This window comes from Narcine bancroftii, chromosome 13, assembly GCF_036971445.1.
Source record: "Narcine bancroftii isolate sNarBan1 chromosome 13, sNarBan1.hap1, whole genome shotgun sequence".
NCBI lineage: Eukaryota > Metazoa > Chordata > Chondrichthyes > Torpediniformes > Narcinidae > Narcine > Narcine bancroftii.
The window spans coordinates 13,496,121-13,518,456 of NC_091481.1; the positions used below are offsets into that span (position 1 = coordinate 13,496,121).

Here is a 22,336-nt window from a genome sequence, read left to right on the forward strand (position 1 = left end):
TGGAAGGCTCCTGCACCAAAATAAAAAGTAGTATGCCCTGACGATGGTGGACAAATACGCTGATGTCCTGGCAGCGGTGCCCTGTGAGAGGGCCAACCAGAACAGCACAATCAAACGATTACTCTACCTCTCCTCCATTGATGGTATCCCATGGCAGGTACAATCCGTTCAGGGCTCACACTTTGCTGAGACCAAAGCTCAGAGCTGGGCTGCTGAGACAGTGATCTCATGGCTATTCCATATACCCTTTCACCCACAGGCATTGGAATTAATTGAGAGGAAGAAAAAATATTCACACGAACACCCTCTCGCAGGGGTGGATGAGCGTACTGGAGCAGGCCGTTGACCAGTTAAATACAAGGTCCACCGGCCATGGGGGTCCCACTGTCTCACCATCTGGCTCACTCCCCATCCCAGACTTAGACCGAGACCTCATGGAGAATACGAGTACGACAGCCACAAAGACCTCCCAAGAAGGGAGAAATTATCACACGTGGTCCAGGGGACACCCATTGGGTCACGATTCCACCTAAAACTGACTTGACTACATACCCAATGGAATTATTTAATTTAAATTTCCCAGCTGCAACGCCTTTGTGTATTGATTCAGTAATTTATTCCCCATACCACTGCAACTCTAAATCTTCATGTTTCCAGCCTCCAGGCCATCGATAGTTTAAATTAGATCTCCCTTTGGTGGATATTTATCTGTTTCTTCAGCTGCTAAGATCCCATGCTCTGAAACTTCACCAAGAATACCTGCTTCTCTCTCCCTTTCAGCCACTCTAAATCCACTGATGAAATATTTGTTCACTTGCTTGTAGATTCATTCCTAAGGAAGCACTTCCATTTAAGGTACTTCAAAGGATCTGTTATATTGCTTCTTTGATGATGGAGCAATTTATTTTAGCTGCTTTATAATCCCAGTCATTGATATCTGACTGGTTTACAGGTTGGACAAGTGTTAGGACTTTTAAGAAAACCCCCAAGGTTAAAATCTCACAGACCCTCATACTCACATTATTCAGCACAGGTCTCTCTATAAATTTAAAAATCACAGTTATACAGTAGCTCCTATGGTTCCTACTGTAGAAATGCTCAACCACTACTGACCTGCAGCTTGTATCGAAGCAGTTGATAAAAGTTTAAACCCAAGTAAATGTCATTGTTGCTGCTATTGATACTCCACGCCACAGACCACTCTTTTTACAACCTTCCTAAGATAGGGAGGGATTCCTCAAGGTGGTATGCGAGTGGAAAGAAAAATGTTTGAAAACCACTGTTATGTGTTATTGACTCGTTATGTGCACGGTTTCATAACTCAAAAGGAAATGGGCCAATGACAATTTTTCTCAAGCAAAATATTTCAGTAACAATTAGGTCTTGAGCAGTAGTTCTCAACCTTCCCTTCCCAGTCACAGACCACTTTAAGCAAACCCTTACTAATCACAGAGCACCGATGGCATAGGGATTACTTAAGGTAGTATGTGAGAGGAAAGGAAACGTTTGAAAACCACTGATGTAGCTCCATCATCTCCCATCATTCTCCATTACCCACACACACTCACTTTCACCAATTGACATGTGCTTTATTTCTAATTTAAAGGCACAGCACAGTAACAGGTGAATCTGCACTGCCCTAATTACACCCATGTGACCAGTTAACCTGCAATTAATTGTGGGTTACATTGGTGTTGTTACCGATGTAACCTGCAATTCATTTAGTGAAACTATCTGGAGACTATCAATCTGAATTCAACTTTTCGAAGTTAACTTCAATTTGCTCTGCTTTCACAGGCTTTGGATGAAATTAAATAATTTGGGAGGGTGATCACATGGAGCAAACATAGCTGCACAGACCTGTCAGATCAAAATTTGCTGTGATGTAATTTCTCAACCTCTCTGGAGCATTTAATTTACTGTTGGTTTGAAGAGTTGTGATGTTCCCAACAGAGTTCATCTAGTTGATGCAGTGAAAAACCCAAATGTCCAAATGGTAGCAAATGGAATCCACAGTTTGTGCTGTGCGGAATCCATTTAGTCAGTGTTGGAAATATGGCTGTGAGCCTCTGCAAGGACATGCACGTTGCCTCACTAAGGTTTAACGATATGGGAAAAGGATCCAGCTCCACGTGAGGGTCAATGCTTAAATATCCTGAAGAAATACGCTGCTAAAAATTGGCACATTAAGAATGGGTGTTTGAGGTATGATCGGATCTGACAATTCTGCTGTACAGAGGGCAACCACAATCTCTGGGAAAGAATTCAACTCAGAAACAAGCTGCTCTTTGTTGTGTGAGAGGCACAGTTCAGAAAGAGGTGATTGAATATTTATCAGTGATACCAGCTGACTATCCAATGATAAAAATGTGAAGAGGCTGATCTGAAATAATGGCAAAAGGGCCAATACAAAATCTAGTCTGTAGTGAAGCTCATTCCATCCACTGGCACAGATACAACTTAAACTCTGCTTAACCACAGCTACAGTGAGAGAATGACAACCAGAGTGTGACAGCAATATGGCCAAGCTGTGCTGCATGTGAAATAAAATCATAGTTAGTCAGCATACGGCATGGAAAAGAGGCTTTTCGGCCTAGATCGTCCATGCCAACCACACACACAGCATGCGATCAGGGTTGAAACTGGGTCTTAGGCACCAAGAGGTACAACATCTACTAACTGCATCATTGTGTTGCCCCACGGAATGTTAAGGTACCTTATTATTAACCCTTTGGACTCCATGTCCTGGTTTTCAGGGGCTATCAACAAACGCATATTCTCCGTATCCCTTTTTTCTGGGATGGGTTTTATATCTAACAACCAGCTGGTTTATTCTGGTGTTCATACTGTGATTTACCCGTGAACCAAGTCCAGAGTCAACATTATGAAAAGTTAAAAATTGGCCAAAGTCCAAAGGGTTAAGAGGCCAGGATCATAAAGTAATGAAGCATGGAAACAAGGCCTACAACCTTCTGCGCCATCCACCAAGCACCAATGTAAACCAATCCACTTCTCACCTTCCACTACTCACTACATTCCATGGGCAATTTACATTGGACTTTTACAGTAACGACCCGCATGTCTTCAGAATGTGGGATGGAAATGAGCATCTGGATGCTGCCACAAGGAGAATGTGCAAACCCATGCCACTGGGGTTGGGAGGTAGGAGCTCCACCAGCTTTGCTACCCTGATGTCTAACTTCCCTCCCTGAGCATGTCATACAAACATCATGTCTATATCCACTCTCCAGGGCAATGGCATTTGTGCCAAGGTCACCTGATAGCACCATTCAAGATGTTGTGGTCTGCAGTGAGCACTGTCAGTATCCCTGTCATCTGAAGCTCAACAGGATGGAAAATGTGTCGAAGCTAATGAGGTTTACAGAGGGAAGACTAAAACCTAAAGGGTCACAGGTGCAACGATCACAAAGTGTATCTTTGCTGTGTACATCAATTCTAGGTTCTTACACAAATTCTGATTTAAGTTTCATCTCATTCATCTCTGCTTATTTCCTTCCTGTTACTTTCTTCCTCTGTTGATGACACATTGTAGTTTTACTTGATCTATAAACTCTTCTGGTGTCTCCTGTTTACCCACATTCTGGTGTCTCCTGTTTACCCACATTCTGGTGTCTCCTGTTTACCCACATTCTGGTGTCTCCTGTTTACCCACATTCTGGTGTCTCCTGTTTACCCACATTCCCTATATGTTTCAATTGCAGTGCCATTCTCTAGAACAGGACCACTGCTCAGGTGCCTGGTGAGGAGACAGAATTCACAAGGTTGAGCCACAGGAAAGGTACAAGGGTCTGGGTTTCAAACAAAGGCGAGATAAAATAAGTGCCAGAAATCCTACAATCACACTGTGCAACTTTAACACACATAAATGTCCTGCTCACCACTGACCCTTCCAACAACAAAATCACACCTCATCATTAAACATGCTCTGTGAATTTCATACAGCTTGCACATTAACAAGACAGATGTTTAAAAGGCTCCTAACATTATCAGTTGGTATTGGACTTCTTGTATTCTTCACAACTAGCTGTGTGGGTGTAGTTTTATCAGTCAGAGCACAGAAAAGCTGGGGATGCTATTAGATGACAACTCATCATCTACAAAGATAAAAAGTGAAACAAGCAAATTTTAAAATAAATCTCAAATGCTGCTCTCCGTGTTCTTGTGTTGCCATGGCAACCACAAAATAAAAGGACAAGATTGCTTGCTAGGCTTAGTAAATGGTGTTTGATGGGCATGCTTACGAGGTTCACTGCAACCTTGCTTATAATCACCTCTCACCCTTTTCTTAAACAAATAGTTTTTTCCTCCTTTTTACTTTTTCAAATATTATCTCAGAAAATCTCAAAGAAAATGGAAGATACACTGGGCTAGAAATGCTTCAATCCTTAAATATGTCATTCAGAAAACGTGCTCATTTGTTCTAGTTTTGCTGCCCCTTGGATTTCTCTTGCCAGCACGTGCATGTTTAAAATAGCCTAGGCTAGAAACTTTATCACGATGCTCCAAAGTTGTATTGTCATGTCAAAAATTTCATTAATTGGGTGCACAGTAATCCTGTGTACATTTCTGGATGTCTGACTGTCTATTGGGAGATATGTTGTCTTATTAGTCACAGGATTTTCTGTAAAGCAGCTGTTTTTACAAACTTGAATAATAACTGGCTTTCACTAATTACATTTCCTCTGAAATCCATGGTATTCTGAAGAGTCTGGCATGACATTCCTTGTCGTTGCTGAGACCCAGAACCTGCTGTCCTCAAATGTACCTATGAAAAAAAGCATGTATTGATTTTGATATATGTGGTGGTACACCACCGACCTACTGCAGGAGGCAACCTCTGTACCTGCAGGAGTGCAAGGGGACAAGTCAACAGCTGGCCGGCTGGCAATCAGTCGGCCTGAAGGGATCAAGCCCCACCAGGTTGGGTGTCAATCACCCTCTGGGAAAGAAGCCTGCGCCGGCCTCCCGAAGCTCACTCAGAGTTACTGCAGCTACAGCCAGCCTGGCTCCGTGGAAGTCTTTGTGGATTAAAGCCTGTTGTACAGTCTTTACCTTGTGTGTGTCTGATTCTAACAGTGCACCACAATATATAAAATTTTCTAGTTTTGTATGTGATTTTGTTACATGAGCTAATAAAATAAAACTTGAAAAATAACATACCTGAGACACTTGCTGGATATGGTTTGGTTATCAATGTCAGCTTCGAAGTTCAAAGTTCAGATTTATTGTCAGAGAACACACATGGCATCACATACAACTCGGAGATTTTTTTTCCTGCGGCCCAGGCTGAATTTCTACTTATTGGTAGTGGAAAAAAGCTGTTCACAAGAAAAGATACACATGTATATAAAAGAAATGTAATCAAGAAGGAAGTGCCAACAAACAGTGCAATAATAAATATATAATAATAATAAATTATGTGCAAAGTAAGACTCTGTAAATGAGTCTCTGATTGAGTTAGTTGTTAAGGAGTCTGATGGTGGAGGGGTGGAAGCTGTTCCTGAACCTGATGGTACGAGTCTTGCGGCACCTTTACCTCTTTCCTGATAGCATCAGTGAGAACAGAACATGTCCTAGGTGATGTGGATCCTTGATGATTCCTGCTGCTCTCAGATGGCAGCATTACATGTAAATTTTCTTGATGGTGGGGAGAGTTTTGCCTGTGACATACTGGGCTTTTGCAGGTTTTCTGCTTAGAGGTATTGGTGCCCCCATACCAGACACACTTTCCACTAAACATCTGAAGAAGTTTGCCAAGATTTTCAAATCTCTGCAACCCCCTGAGAAAATAGAGGCATTGACATGCTTTTTCATGATGATGTTTGGAGGAAAGGTCCTCCAAAATAGTGACTCCCAAGAATTTAAATTTACTCACTTTTGACACCCCAATGATCACTGGATTATGAACCTTTGGTTTTCTCCTCCTGCAGTCCAGAATCAGTTCCTTGGTTTAGGTGATACTGAGTGAGAAGTTGTTGTTGGTGCACCATTCAGCCAAGCTTTCAATCTCCCTCCTATACATTGACATCACCCGTTTTTATACAACCCACTACTGTGGTATCATCAGTTAAATGAAGTGAGTAGATCAGGAGCTAAGAACGCAGCCCTATGGTGCTCCGGTGCTGATGTAAATTTTGGAGGAGATGTTCTTACCAATCCTCACTGATTGTTGGCTTGAAGTAAGGAAATCCAGGATCCAATTACACAGTGGGGTACTGAAGCCCAGGTCTTGGCATTTGTTGATAAGTTTTGAGGGGATGATGGTGTTGAATGCCAAAATGCAGTCAATAAAGAACATCCTGATATATGTGCCTTTGCTGTTCAGCTCTTCCAGGCATTTCTAGAGAGATCAACCTGTTGCTGTCCTAGGCAAATTGCAATGGTTCCATAATCATTGCTTAGACAGGAGCTGATATACTTCAGCATCAGCCTCTCAAAACAGCATCACTGTGGGTGTGTGTGGTCTGGTCAGTAGTCTTTTAGGCAGGTTACCACACTCCTCTTGGACACAGTTATGATTGAGGGCTGTTTGAAACAGGTGGGTAAAATACCTTGCACAAGTGAAAGTTTGAAGATATCCGCAAAAACATTGGCAAGTTGGTCAGCACAACTTTTCAGGTCTCGTCTGGGTATTTCATCCGGACCTGATACTTTCCTTGGATTCACTCTCTGATTCCAACCACTCCACCAACACCAATGCAGTATCCATTCATACTCCCTGCCAGTTAAGCAGCTTGTATTGTGAGCTGACTTAAGGATTGCACCCATTGTGTTACAATTTGGTCACTGAGAGAATGTGCATAATTCTACTTTGAAACCAATAACCTAAGTAAAACAACAAAGTCTGCAGACACTATGGTTGAAGTGAAAATACAATGCTGGAGAAACTCAGCAGGTGAAAAACTGTACTTTATGTAGCAAAGATAAAGATACATAAACAACGCTTCAGGCTTGAGTCCTTCATCAAGGTATGACAAAATGTAGGCGGGTACATGAACAAAACGGGGGGAGGAGGGGAGGGGCAGAGGGAAGAGCACAGTCCCAAAAGCAGGATAATAGGTGGTTAAGGGAGAGAGGGCACAGCAGCAAACAGGGGGAGGAGGATGCTTCTGTGAATGTAGAGGGAAGGAGGTGGAGAGCTGGAGAAAGGAAGGGAGTGGGAAAAGGAAGGGAGTGGAAAACAGAGAGTAAGCTAGTGGAATAATTCAAGTGTTTTATACAGGGAAACCTGACAAATCTATTCGGTGAACCTTGAAAATTATGAACTCTCTGTTATACAACTTTCACAAACAGCATCAGGTGGTTTGAGTGACCAAAGAAGCATGGTGAAGCAATTTCTTGACCATTGTGCTTTCATTTCCTCTTCTCAGGGTGTTAAATGCTTAATATCAATGAAGATTGGTTTGGTTTGTGGGTGCACAATCTCCATCAGGGTTCCAGTTTTAAAAGCAGAGCCGGCCAGAAGCAGACACACTGCTACCAGGCAGGGAATGGACCCCCAAACCTCATAACAACCATCTCAATGATGTGGTTAGAGAATTCCTTGTTCCACCCCAGTCACCGCAGTCCCCCCTTGTGTGCACATGGACACATTTACACGCGCACACACACATATGCGGACGCACACGTGCACCCACCCACAGCAATCATCTCTTATCAACACCACCACTTCCTTCACTTTGCAGAAAAATCTGATCAAGAAATGGTCTTGTGGCTCAACATACAAGAGAACCCAATGCTCAGTCAGTTGAAGGTGCTTTGGTGATTGCAATAAGCAGCTTGGATGCCTCACAGGCTGTAATCCACACCGAGTCCAAATTCAGTGTTGGTAAATGTAAGCTTACAATTGAAATGGCCTTTTAGATCGCTTCTCGCTTCATTGCATTACATGCTCTGCCTCTTGTCAAACATCAACTGCACACCACTTACCTGCACCTCATTCTCTATTTCACCATAACCACGTGTTTTTGTTCTATCAGAATTGCAAGAGATCCCAGCAGCTCAATCGAAATCTGACACTGACCTTATATATATCCCACAGCAAGAGATTTTAGACATACAGCATGGTAACAGGCCATTTCAGCCCACAGGTTTGTGCCACCCAATTAATCTACACTCCCAGGACATTTCAAATGGTGAGAGGAAGTCAGAGCCCCGGGGTAAGCACACGCAAACACAGGAGAATGTACCAACTCCTTACAGACAGCGTGGGATTCGAACCCAGATCTCGATCGCTGGTACCATAAAAGTGTTGTGCTAACTGCTACGTCATATGGACTGTCTGATGTTCACAGTGACAGAATAAGGGAGCAGCATTCCAAGAGTTTGGCTGCAGCTTCAGATAGCAGTAGTCAGCTAAGTAACTGACGAAAAAGGAATTACAGTAAAACCCTTGGCATTCAGCACATAAGGGGGATTGGCATATGCCAGATAAATGCATTTTCTGGTTACTTGAGACTTACTCTTACAATGCCTAACTAATACACCTGTTTTAAGAATAAACAGTTTAAAAGACAAAAATACTAAACTGTACTTGCATTGAACAAACTTCACTTGTATGAATATATAAACCTTAAATTGTTTATTTTGTTTTCAATTACATTCTTTGAAAACTTTTAACCATTGCTACATTTGCAGATTCCTCCCGTCATGGAGCTGTCTGGAAGACGAACAATAACATTATAGATAATTAATCTCCCCCCCTCCCCCCTCCAAGTTTACAGATAAAGCCTCTGACAAGGGTGAATCTTACTAAACAGGGATAAGGAGAAACTTTAAGAGAGTCACCCCACCAGCGAGTAGCATCAACCAGATCTTCATCCTGGGCGACGCCATTGCTGTTTCACACAACTTTATTCAAACAGCTGCTATGAGCAAAGAACGATCAGGGCTCTCCACTGGGTGAACATTTGCTCCCATCTTCCACAAAGGTTTATGTGTCACCTCAGGGAACATTTATTTTTTTCAATTTTAAACGTACATTTTTTTTACCTATTATTTTATTCTTTTTTTTTCCTCGATTTTTTTTCCAGTTGCTTGAGGCTGCCAGTTTGAATTCCATATGCCAGGGGTTTGATTGTCCTAAAGAAAGGCACAAAGGCAGTATAAGAATGTTACATGTATAAAAACTATAGGTTTCCATGGCTTTGAGAATTGAGAGTTGAGATTCAGATCCTGGCAAATGGTTTTTATGAACTATTCTACAAGTTTCACGGTGATGGACAACACGAGGAAAGCATAACTGAGGATGTCATCTTCCTTTATTCGACGGTTTTATTTGACCTTGTCTACCACAATAATTCTATTGCTCTGGTTACTGCTAAAATCAAGATGATAGAGAATAAATTTTCTCTCATCACTCCTGCTGTACTTGAGCAGAATGAATGCTCATGCCCTAATGACACATAAGGAACAGATTTTCACGAGGAAGGAAACATTTTATTCAGATGGCTACACAACTCAGATATCTTATATTACCCCATTCACTCAGGTGATGGTCTGATACATTGGTAAATCTCAAGTCAAGTCAGGTCAAGTTAAGGTTTATTGTCATTCTGATTGCTCAATTACAACCCAATGAAAAAGCGTTCTCCAGTCCTTGGTGTAAAATATGCAGACATACAACCAGACATAACACACAGTCAATAGGATCTGGAACAATTCGAAGGCCTTATTGCAATAGTGCTCAATCTTCCTCAAGGGTTTGGCTTTCTGCAACATAGGTGTTCAAGCGGGGTAAACGTGGACTGCAATGAGACAGCAAGGATCCTGACATCAACATTCACCTCAATGAGGTGCTACAATATTCTTGCTGTGTCCAGTGTGCATGTGTATGCATCCGAGAATGTGTATGCATTTGTGAGAGAGGGTGCACGCGCAGGTGAAGGTGAGAGTGCGCGAATGTGCATGCGAGAGTGCATGTGCAAGCGAGAGCGTGTGAGCGTACATGAGTAAGTGAGAGTGTTCTTTTTGTGAATTCGCCTGTGTGTAAATAACGACCATTGTTAATAACATGTCCAGCTTTGGTTCATTTTGAATCTGTTGAATGTATACTGAACACAATACTGGAGTCTGAACATTGCTCATTTCATTGGTAGTCAAGTTGAGGTGACATTTACTGTCAACGCGACCAGACAAAGACTAATGAGCTCCTTTTCCATCTGCTGCTGGAGGCTACACTTTTATAATGGTCAGATTGTGGAGCATGCAGCTATAAAAGATGAAACCTCTCTGATGAGTTCTATGGGAGGCATTAGTTCAATGAGAAGAAGCAAACTTGGCTGATACTCCCTGGTGCCTATAAGAATGAGAAGTAATCTCATTGAAGAATTATGATAGTATAAAACGGTATCTTTTGGCCAGCATGGTCAGGCTGAACAGAAGGGCCTATGGCAATGGGAAGGATGTTTCACTTTGACCAAGCAATGATGAAAAACAACCGATATATTGTTTCCGATATTACTTTACCAGTATCCACAGTATGAATTCAATTTTAAACACTCGAGACATTGTACTGAGCTACTGAGACCCTTTAGCTCAAGAACTCCCTCTCATCACCTGTTTCTTTGCCCCTCTTTTCATTACTTCAATATGGTCCTCAAAACCAATACCTGATTACATTTTAGTTCATACCTCCTTCTGTAGCAAACTATCCACCAACATTTCACAACATAAAAGAGCAACATAAATACAATTTCTGGCTCAGTAATTTTAATATTGAAAGGGACGTCGACACTACAAACCTCTACTGAAAGCACACCAAGTATCCTGCCTGCAGAAGTTTAAATGAGAAGGCAGCCATTTTCTGAGTTCAATAAGTTCCATTAAAATAAGAAAAATAAAACAGGTATATGTTCTCCACACCGAGACTGTATCATTCAAAATAGGTGAAGTGGATTTTTGTCAGTGAAACAAATACTCACAGCCACAGTCACATGGCCTAGTGGAAGGTGGAATCAGCTATGAAATGACTCAGCAGGCCAAGAAGGATCAGATCTAAGCCACACAAGGAAGCAGGTTTCACATATCCACTTTCTTCTCCTTGAACTTTGACAGTCACAGACTGACTGATAGACACAGATCTAACCAACCAGCACAGATAGACAAATGGATGGACTAGCCAACATGCAAACCAGTTTGTAACAGACAACCAACACATGTGGGCCAGCTGACCAACCAGAAACCAAATTACCTCCACAGGCAGGCTGCACAGGTGTTACTCTCATCTCCGCCAGGGAGTAACATTCTGAGGAGAAGCATTTCAACCTTCGTGGTGGAGACACTCGGAAGAATGGGAAGTATTCTGGGAGGCAACAAATAACAAGTATTCACAAAACTCCCTCATAGACCATCCTTAACTCCTGCTGGTGAAAATATATAGCTGTTTTTGGAAGCTATCCAACCCATCCCACTTTAATATTCTTGCCCCGTAGCCCAACACATTGTTCCTCTAATTGCATATTCAAGCTCCTTTCAGAAGTAACTATTAAATCCATTTAGTGGTCTTCAAGTAGAACAACTCACTGCATCCAATTATTTCTCATCAGATTCACCCTAAGCCAGGCTCTCTGCATGTTGTCCCATATTAAAACATAGAAACATAGAACACTATGGCACAGTACAGGCCCTTCAGCCCTCAATGTTGTGCTGACCAAAACAAAATGAAACCCTTCCTTCCTCGAAGCCCTCTATTTTTCTTTCATCCATGTGCTAGTCTAAGAGTCTATTAAATGCCCCTCATGCTTCATCCTCCACCACCATCCCTGGCAAGATATTCCAGGTATCCACTGTGTAAAAAAAAACGTACCCCTGATGTCTCCCCTAAACTTTCCTCCCTTCACTTTTTACAGATGTCAGCTGGTGTTTGCTACTCCTGCTGTGGGAAAAAAATATGCTGGCTGTCTACCTTATCTATACTTCTCATAATCTTACAGACCTCTATGAAGTCCATTCTCATCCTTCTACGCTCCAAAGAAAAAAAATCCCAGCTCTGCTAACCGTGCCTTACAAGACATTTTGCAATCCAGGCAACATCCTGGAAAATGCCCTCTTAACTCTCTCCATAGCTTATATATCCACACCATGACCTTTGGGGAAGCAAGATGAAAACAAATTTATTGTAATCTGATTGTACAAATACAACCCAACGAATTTGTCTTTTCCGTTCCTTAGTGCAAAACACCCAGACATACAACTAGACATAAAATACATAGAGACAAACAATACATATGCAGGACAAGTATTCTTCGATACAAATAATTATATATTTTTTCCTGAATAAGACAGTCTTGGATGTTAGTGTGAGCAGTTCCTTTGGTCATTCAGCATTCTCACTGCCCATGGGAAGAAGCTGATCCTCAGCCTGGTGGTACTGGCTCTGATCCTCCTGTACAGGTAGTCCTCAACTTACAATGGCTTTGCATTCCGGAACTCCCATCATCAGTTGAAAAGTTGTAAGTCGAAAAGGCACAGTGGGATCAGTGTGGGGATTAATACAGGAGTGTGGGGAGATACTGAACATCGTAGCGTAACCTAGCCAAAATTCGAAGTACAGTACAGATTCTACCATGCTAACTTTAAAAAAAAATCAAAAGTCGTACTATCGTCAGTCAGAGACCATCTTTATCTCTTTTCTGACAGGAGCAGCTGAAAGATGCTGTGTGCAGGGTGGTAGGGGTCCTCAATGATTTTGCATGCCCTCTTCAGTTAACAACCCCAGTGGATCACATCGAGTTTTAGTGAGGGTGGGGGTGGGGGGGGAAGAGGCAGGGGAAACAGGTAAAGTAAAACCTGGTTGCATTGTGAGTAATTTTAAAAAAATCAAAACACTAAAATGAGCCCCTGTTGAAGCACAGGCAGGGAATCTGAGATGGACAACATCAGTCTCACAGTTTCTAACAATTAATCTTATCATTGCCTCACAACTGAAGAGGGTTGTGTTAATCCATTTTTAACAGCACAAAAGGGAGTCATTTTGTGCACAATTTTAGGTATCTGTCAGCAAATCCTTTACTTATGTTTTAGCAGAACCTTCATTCTCTGCTGTTTTATCCAGTGTAAAGTTCCTCCAAATGACAGAAGCAGAAATTCAACACAAGTGTTTTCAACCTTGTTAGTTTAAAACAGAATTCTTATTTACTTTCAGAACAACCATGCCATTTAGAGAGGTGAATGCCAAGAGCAAATTATTTATCTTCATTGAGATTTCCAATTTCATTCTGGCTCAATTGCATCCTCACACATGCATTCACTGGTTTGTTCTTAGAGGTCAGGATTAAGGTCACTTTCAGCTTCTTAGCCTCAGGACCAATCCTGTCTGCCACAGCTCTAAGCATCATCTCCCAGTTCGCGATTCCCACCTACATGAGAGAGGTTATCCAAACCCAGTACTTATGGATAGAAGCCATCTCTGAAGCAGGCAGAGAGAACAAGAGTAATAATATGCATTGCAGTTTTTCCCAAAACACAGACAGTAAACATCATTACAGAGATGTTCATAGCAACGTCCTGCCCTGAGCACTTGCCTGCAGCCCTGGAGACTCTCTGTGGTCCTTATGTACAATGAATAAGATTCCAGCAAATAATCTTTTTCTGTAGAGTGTCCAAGCCCCTCTGTTGTTTGGCGAGAAATTTCTGACCAATCATTCCAACTTCCATTCATTCAGTAGCAAAACTCTCTGAAAACTGGAATAGTGTTGTGGATCTTTAAAAGCTGGCTAAAGAGTATGCACCTGTTGTGCTTTGTGCCAAGAACTGCAAAAAATCTGAATCAGGAGGGAACACCATACTGATACAGATAATGTTTGTTTCAGTACAATGCTGTGTAGGGCATACTTGTAATTGAAGTTTTCATTCAACACAACTTTCACAAACAGCATAGGAAAGATTTACAACACTGGCTTAATACCAAAATCAAAGGGAGAAATTATATCTGAGCAATGTTCCTGCCTGCACCTTTTTTCCCGTTATTCAGTCCCTGTAATTCATCCCAAATTTTATGCGATAGCTTTCTCCATTTAGGTTTCAGATTTCTTGTCAGAGTACATACATGTTAACACATACAACCCATGTGGATGAGGCAGAATTACCACTTATTGGTAGTGAATAAAAACTGTACACAACATACACATTTAAATAAATAAGGAAATGTAAACTAATGACTGTCCCATAGAGAGAGAGAGAGAAAAAAACATACAATATTGTGCAGAAGTAAGAGTCCTTAAATGAGTCCCTGATTGAGTTGTAGTTGAGGAGTCTGAAGGTGTTCAGGTAGCAGCTATTCCTGAACCTGGAGGTGTGAGTCTTGTCCCACCTATACCTCTTTCCTGATGGCAGCAGCGAGAACAGAGAGTGTGTCGGGTGATGATTGCTGCTGCTCTCTGACGGCAGCATTCTCCATAGATTTTCTCAATAGTGGGGAGGTTTTCGCCTGTGATGTCCTGGGCTGTGTCTGCTACCTTTTGCAAGGCTTTACTCACAAGGATATCGGTGTCCCCATACCAGTCCGTGATGGAGCCACTCAGAGCAAATAATTAATGAGAATTAATCATTCTCATTCCTTCTCAGGGTGCTCTGTTTTTTTTTTCTCACATCCCAGAGGACTGTGGGTTGGTGGGTTAAGAAGTCTCTGTAAATTAACTCCACTATGTAGTCAAATGCTTCTCTCTGGGGAGATTTGATGGCAATAAGAGGAAAATGTATATTAAAAAAGTGGGATTAGTGTAAAGTAAGGGCCTAATGGACAGTATGGGTGATGGGAGCTGAGCTCCTGGAAATCTAAAACAAAAAGAGAATGCTAGTGTATTACCTGGAAAATAACTCTAAATAACTCTCTCTTCCCCCCCCCCCCCAACAAACAAATTCAGCCTGACCTGCTGACTGTTCCGACGTTTTCTGTTTACAGTCAGTACCTATTTTCAGCAACTTGGCCTGTTGCCACTATTCAACAATTTCTGCTCCTCCACACACACAGCCACAGAGTTTGGCCAATAATTAAGGGCTATTCATCTCTTTTCCTCATTAGCTCCTGGTCCAAGTCATGCATTATTGATGGCAACTCTGATATATTCCTCAGGAAGCTTTTCCCAACAGAAAAAAATATGGCTTCTTTGCTTGTGCATCTATCTCAATAATCATGAAAAAGAGCCAGGAGCACAGAAACAGTGCTGATTATAGAACCAAGAACAGATGGGAAGCTGCATTCTGTGCACAATCTCAACTCCTTCATGTGTGCCGCCTCCACACTCACTCAGGCCCATAATCCCACTTGGGCCCTTTAACAATCAGAATATTACAGTACCTCAGCAAAATCAAGTTATCTTTATTACCCACCCATATAATCACACCCACCATTCTCCCAATTACCCTGTACTATCCCACCAACTGGGCTCATCCCAATTACTTTCATATCCAAGACCCTAATCACATTTTCCGAATCACTCTTCATTGCATCTTAATATCCAACTGTCCGATCCATTCTCTGGTTCACTCATTATTGTTTAATGCTCCACCACTTAATCTGACTCTGCCATTCATTCCGTATTCTCCAAATATGCTTTAATACCCACCTAACTGAATTCCACTCCCTTCCTCGATACACATTACCATTTAATACCATTCTCATGTTTACTGCTATATTCACTAACTTCTTCCATTAAGAACATTTACCCCATTTTAAATTGTGGATTAAACATTTTATAAATATGTTAAAACTATGCTTCATTACTTTGAAAACAGAATGTTGGAGCACAAGAGGAAGCCACTTGCATCTCAGTACCCCAGTCACCTCTTTGAAGGATTTATTCACCAAATTTGACCCTTCTGCTCTTCTCCACTTTTCTTTTTTAACCTTTTACTAAATTCCCTATTCAAAGTTATTGGCTCCTCCAAGTTGAAACTGCTACCTTAGTGTCACACCTATTGCTTCTCCTCTCTTCGGTCTTGTTTCTTTGCTAGCTACATTAAATGCTGTTAAGAAATTAGCCTGTAGTCACTAAGATATTATGTTATTCCATCAAAAATATTCCTATCAAATAATTTCTTGACCTCCCTTCCTCCAACTTCCCTGGTACTACTGCAGCTCTGAAGTTTGTCAAATGTTTCTTCGTTGCCGCAAGTCCTTTTTTCCTAACATCTATCCTTTGGTTCCAGACTTATTTCCTGTTACCTTGAATTGTTACCTTGCTCTACATTCCTGGCTCAATGTCACCTCCACAATGAATTCTTATCTGTGGAATGCAACAATCCTCCCTACACCCCACCCACCCCACCCCACCCCTCTGCTCCAGTATCCAGGCACTGCTCACAGCATCAGACAGCACAGACATGAGCCCTCCAATCCAGGACAAATCCTCTTCACCTTCCCGGCAGAACTGCATGCAATATTTTGCTCTGTCCGCATCAGTGACAGGGAACTCCCAGTGGCCAACTATTTCAACTCTGCACCCCACTCCTGCACTGACATGTCCGTCCATGGCCTCATGCACTGCCAATCCAAGGCCATCTGCAAATTGGAGAAGCAACACCTAATTTTGTCTGAGCACCCTCTAACCCAATGGCATAAACATCGACTTATCTGGTTTGTCCTAGCTCCCCTCCCATTCCTCTGTCCTCCAGCACTTTACCCCCTTCCCTTTACATTCACAAAGCCTTCCCCCCCTCCTTTGCAGGTGTGCCTTCCCTCCCTTATCCACCCATTATCACCTGCCTTTGGGCTCATGCTCCTCCCCCTGCCCTTCCCCCCCCCCACCATTTTGTTTGGGCGCCTGCCTACATTTTGCTCATTCCTTGATGAAGGGTTCAACTCAAGTCATTGGTTATGTATTTTTAACTTTGCTCTATAATGTACACTGTTTGACCTGCTGAGTTTCTCCAGCATTGTGTTTTCACTTCATTCACGGTCTGCAGACTTTCGTGTTTTACTCCACAATACAGCAAATGCATGCTTTGTGAACTTGCAATATAACAATCTGACTTTTATGTTTTGTGCCCTGGCAAGCTTGCCACAAGCCACCTTCATCTCCCTTTCTAGCTGTATTTCCATGTTTGTGGAACTAAGGGCTTGAATCCCATCAATTTTTTAGTGGCCCACCATTTCCTAGACATGTCCTATACCCAATCAACTTTCAAATGTTTCACCTTGAAGTTGTCAGCGTTAAATGGCATTTGCCAATGCTCTTCCTAACTAATCACCTGATCTACATCCAGCAATCTTCACAGCCAACCTTCTTTGCTGTCCACACCATCCACAGTGTCATCCACAGACTTGCTGATCAAAAGTCAAGTTTATTATCATCCGATTGCACGAGTACAATCTGACGAAACAACATTTTCCAGTCCTTGGTGCAAGACACACAACCAGATATAACACACATACAAACAATACATATGCAGGACAAGTATTCATATATACAAATAAATAGACATTGTATTATGAATATGAGAGTCTCAGATGGTTAGTGTGACCAGTTTCTTTGGTCGTTCAGCATTCTCGCTGCCCGTGGGAAGAAGCTGTTCCTCAGCCTGGTGGTGCTGGCTGTGATACTCCCGTATCTTTTTCCCGATGGGAGCAGCTTGAAAATGCTGTGTGCAGCATGGAAGGGGTCCTCGATGATTTTGTGCACCTCTTCAGACAACAATCCCAGTAGATCACATCGATTGGGAAGTGGAAAGGGGGGGGGGGAATGGAAGGAAGGCAACTCCAGTGATTCTCTCTGCCACTCTTATGGTCCTGTGGATTGACCTCCTATCAATTTCTCTCCCACAACTGAACCACTCTGTGAAGCAGCTGTCCAAGACGCTCTTGATAGAGCTCCTGTAGAAGGTTGACATAATGGTGGTCGGTAGCCTTGCCTGCTTCAGTCTTCTCAGGAAGTACAGTTGCTGTTTCCCCTTCCTGACAAGTGATGTGAGTTAAGTGAACTCCAAGGAAGTTCCCAACTAATGGTTGGAGCTCTCCTCTCTCTCTCCACGACTCTCACCATAAACTCTGGTTCCCTCCTATCCATGTGCCAATGGCCCTCAGTTCAAGGCGGTGAACCAATCATATTTTCTCAAGCCAACGAATGTTGGTCTTCCCAATAACACACCCATCCCCAAAATGAATACATTTTTTAAAATCCTTACCGACAACCTTCTCATTCCACAACTCACTCGCTAATGACTGCTTCCTTCATGTGCGGTCGACCCTCATTCAACGTTTCAGGCAAATATCCTATTGAGAGAAAATCAGCCCAAAGTGCATTCTGACGACGAGACCATCCCTTAGCCGGGTTCTTGGCAGCAGGTGTCTTAAAAAGTGCCGATTCCTGGACTCTATATGCAATCCTTGAGGGAGGGTGACCTTCTCTTAAAGACGTTCCCTTGCTCTTTAAGCGGGACCATCGCTGTCCTTCAAATAAACACCATACAGCTTTCAAATTGCTGAACCACAATGACTTTTGAACCGGGGCAAGAATCTTTTCGACAAAGCGCAATGAAGAGTTTCCAACGCCCTCTGACTACCCGAACCAGCCCTCGTCGGGAAAGTAAGCAATTCAGAGCAGACCAGCGATGGTATCCCATCCCTCCGTAACGCACCGACTTACCAAACCTGGCTTTCAGTCCATCTCTCCGAACGCCTTTCGGAGTGTCCTGTTTGTCAACCTTCCCGGGAGATCCCGGCTGCCTTCCTAAAAGCTGCTCAACGAGTGGCTCCGACAGTGTTGGCTGTTCAGTATCCTGTTTCCAAGCCCCCTCTGCCGATGGCCGAGGCTAGACTGCGCAGTCCTCCCCTCTCTCACGGACTGAGATCCAAACTTTGCCGGGACGTGGGTCGGTTTTCACACGGCAGAGTCCTGGAAACAGACTCGGCCAATCCTCACGGGGGAAAAGTGATAATTACCGCTCGTCATTCCCCCCTCCACCCCCCGACCCGTCCGGGACCATTCGCTGTTCACGTTAAGGGGGGTGGTGTGCTGACAACTGGGAGGGTGCAGTGGTCTTCAGGTGTTCTCCAGAACGAAACGAGAAAACGAGGGCCAAGTTGGCGGCAAGGGCTAAGTGTGTCGCCTTAGGTCTATGCCACAAGTCCCCGGAGCTGGCAACAGCCTCCTCTAACGGCGCTGCCGTCACATATCAATGTCACCTGCAGGAACTTTCCTCTGGCCAAATTAATCACTGAATTGATGTCCCGCCAGAATAATGGATTTCCACCATGTCTGTTCAAGAAGATATTTCAGTAAGGAGCATATTTAATTAAATGCATTCCTTAGACTGTGAGAGATGGGGTGGGGGGGGGGGGGGGGGAGAAGTGTGTGCAGAGCCCCTTGTCTAAGAGGAGACAGTCTGAGAAGCTGAGACTGAGATCCAAACTGTCCCTGCCGAATGTGTCTGTCACAGAAGAGTTCTGGAATGGACTTGGCCAGTTGTTACGTGTCTTCCCACAGCTGAACAGTGGAGGTTACCACTTGACATCCCCAGCGCATCAAAGACTTTTTAACCATCTGCAAAGCGCCAATCCGCTGAGAGTTGGATGCTTTCCATTTGCCCCGGAGGAGTACAGCTTCAACAACACAAAAGAAGCTCAGCAACACCTACGACAAGGCTGCCTGTTTATTATTACATTAACCATTCACTGTCTCCATCACTGCTGCACCGTATGAATTGGGTTCAAATATCCATTCTGCAAAATATGACTCATTTTGACTACTTCAACGTAAATCTAAGTCTTGTACCAAGAAGCCAATGCCAATCATATATGGGAACATCTCCTCCAAGTGGCACACACAGTCTTCATTTGTAAATCAATTTCTTCATCATGTGCAGAGGTGCAAAGGTTCCTTATACTGTCATGTAATAATACAAAAAGAAATTTACATAATATTCTTCAATTTTTGCCCTGTGTAAAGACAAAGAGTCACCATGAGCATTGCACAGTGCTCCTAAAAAGAGAAACAAGAGTCGCTTCAGAGTCTCTCAAGCATGTTTGTGTTGTGACATAGTATATGTTTTTGGGAGATAAATTGGGAAAGTGGGTCAAATACAAACACTTTAAAACAGATTTTATTTGAAATACTGGAGCTTTGCTAATGCTAGGCATATCAGGATTGGTCCTGAGGCTAAGAAGCTGAAAGGGACCTGAACAAACCAAGAACAAACCAGTGAATGCATGTTAAGTAACCATTTGTCTTTGGTGAATATCTATTGCTGCTGGGTTTATGGGCCCTCTGGGCTCATAACAGTGGATTCATGTCCAACGCTCCCACAGCCTCTGCAGCTGCACAAGCTCCTGTTCAAACTTGGCAAACCAAGTTCCAGATCCAAACCTCCAATACAATCAGGAAACTTTCAGTTCCTCTAGGATGTGAGAGGAAAAAAAAAGTTTGAAAACCACTGCTCTCGAAGAACTGGGAATGGATATTTGAACCCAATTCAGCAATATCCAGATTCCATAAAATAACAAAAATATTCAAACCCTCTCAGATTGGACATTAGCCACCACAACATCATCCTCACACCAAACTTCACTTCCTGTCTGCCAATGCATTCTTTCATATCTGCTTCACCCCCACTTGTACAAACTCAGCTTTTCCAGTATCATGCAGTTGCTCATTATTTAAAACAAAATCTCCATCAATTGCTTCAAAATTTACCATAATTCTCATGTCTCCTCTTATTCTCCTTGTGAATGAACAGAATATGGACAACAAGGAGAACAAATGAGCAGGACTCTTCACTTCCAGAGGAATGTTTGGCCATTAGATGCAGATGGGGGGGGGGGGGGGGGGGAGGGGGGAAGGTCACAGCTATCAAAGAAAGTCCTTCTATCTCACAAAGTGAATTGCATACTATACCCATTAATGGACCAGTACTGTATATGTTGGTATACAAGACAAATGGGTATAGACTTCCTCAAGCCAGCATACATAGCCCCAAGAATTTCCACTTAAAAAGTAGGTTTTAAGCTATACTCACTGAATAAGACTACCCTGAGACTGGAATTTAATACTGAGAGTTTACTGCACTGATAGTCCTTTACCAACCTCCAGAATGGAGGACCATCGCCTTCCCAAGATCGTGTTATATGGCGAGCTCTCCACTGGCCACCGTGACAGAGGTGCACCAAAGAAAAGGTACAAGGACTGCCTAAAGAAATCTCTTGGTGCCTGCCACATTGACCACCGCCAGTGGGCTGATAACGCCTCAAACCGTGCATCTTGGCGCCTCACAGTTTGGCGGGCAGCAACCTCCTTTGAAGAAGACCGCAGAGCCCACCTCACTGACAAAAGGCAAAGGAGGAAAAACCCAACACCCAACCCCAACCAACCAATTTTCCCCTGCAACCGCTGCAATCGTGTCTGCCTGTCCCGCATCGGACTTGTCAGCCACAAACGAGCCTGCAGCTGACGTGGACTTTTTACCCCCTCCATAAATCTTCGTCCGCGAAGCCAAGCCAAAGAAGACGATGTTGCTTAATAGATAATAGTGTTTCTTACATTGTATTATGTAGCAATGGAAATTAGTAATTTTAAAAATCAAAATCCTCTGGTATTTTCTGTGCTATTTTAGTTTTTTGTCTCAGTACTAGATAATTTCTTTTCATGAAACGACTACACCATGAAGCGGTGGGTGTGAAGTCTTTGCTGTGATTTTGGTTGTCTTTAGCCCATTTAAGTGTAAAAATGCACTTCTTATTGATATAATGAATCCATTTTGAAGCTGCTCATGGACCATGTCTGCTATGTGCTGCTCTAGAATCAGCCAGTGTGCAGTGCCTCCTCTCATTGCACATTAGTGAAAACTTGAGCCTTTCCAAGAAAAGTTTAAAAGTACCGATAAATGACCACTGCAAGATTTAATGTCATTGGCCTGATGAGGCAGTGTAAACAGAGCGCAACCTGCAACCCTGTTTGTCAGCTGTTGCAAATGGCAATTGTTAGCTTTGCTTGCTGTGCTGTTATTTTAAGGTATGTTAGACAGGTTTATAATACATTTTTATCATTTTAATATAACATTACTATTAATCCAGCTTCCCAAAAATAAGTTTCAGTAGAAAAATATTTAATGGTGGGACCATAGTTCTGCGAGTGTTTTATCCTGTTCTCCATCGCCATGGGGGACACTCTAAACCACAGGATATTAAGATCCAGATTTTATACTTGACCTATAAGATGGCCCTAGTTTTGGGGTGATATTTTTAAGGTTCAATGCTGTCTTATATGCCAACATATATGGTAGTCATAAGCAAATGAAATGTAATCTTCTGCACAAATAATAATCTAAAATATTCTTATCTTGAAAGATTTAAAAACCATGATAACATTGAGCATCGGGGGCA

The 22,336-nt window shown here is 42.7% G+C and overlaps 1 protein-coding gene across 25 annotated transcripts in view; it reads right to left on the reverse strand.

Annotated features, from left to right (window-relative positions):
* The window catches only part of shank3a (SH3 and multiple ankyrin repeat domains 3a), a 651,448-nt gene that overhangs the window by 580,193 nt on the left and 48,919 nt on the right, over positions 1-22,336 (reverse strand). For 21 of the 25 annotated variants that reach the window (XR_011348059.1, XR_011348061.1, XR_011348060.1 and 18 more), the window contains 2 exons: positions 9,013-9,102; positions 5,182-5,339 (listed from right to left, as the gene is read on the reverse strand). The gene's annotated coding sequence lies outside the window, so the exon portion shown is untranslated. Of the gene's footprint in view, positions 1-5,181; positions 5,340-9,001; positions 9,103-18,605; positions 19,106-22,336 lie in introns of those variants that run through there. The other 4 variants (XM_069908791.1, XM_069908780.1, XM_069908784.1 and 1 more) reach the window with 3 other exon arrangements.